The following is a 315-nucleotide window of genomic DNA, read 5'->3' as shown; positions in this document are numbered from 1 at the left end:
GAAAGTATGTGGGCAAGGGAGGGAAGAAAGGCCTGGAATGGTCTGAATGTTGTCTTTAAGGAAACATTTTGCCCACCAAGAAATGGGACTTGGACGACAGGCTTGGAAACACTGGTTGCAGGGAGCCGGGCTGGTAGTCCATAGGCCTGTGGGCACTTCCGTTACTCTCAGGCAGGCCAGGGCAGTGTGGCAGCAGCTTGTAAGGGGGACCTGACAGCACTTTGCCAGATCCGACTTCAGGGCAGTGCAGTCCAGGCTCCCTGTCCCCTGACAGCCCCTCCCGGTCTGATTAGGGGCCCTAATCAGCTTGCGGAG

Source organism: Echinops telfairi, unplaced genomic scaffold, assembly GCF_000313985.2.
Source record: "Echinops telfairi isolate 266 unplaced genomic scaffold, ASM31398v2 ScPeMD7_2010;HRSCAF=2546, whole genome shotgun sequence".
Taxonomy (NCBI): Eukaryota; Metazoa; Chordata; class Mammalia; order Afrosoricida; family Tenrecidae; genus Echinops; species Echinops telfairi.
Note: the sequence above shows the minus strand (reverse complement) of the source record.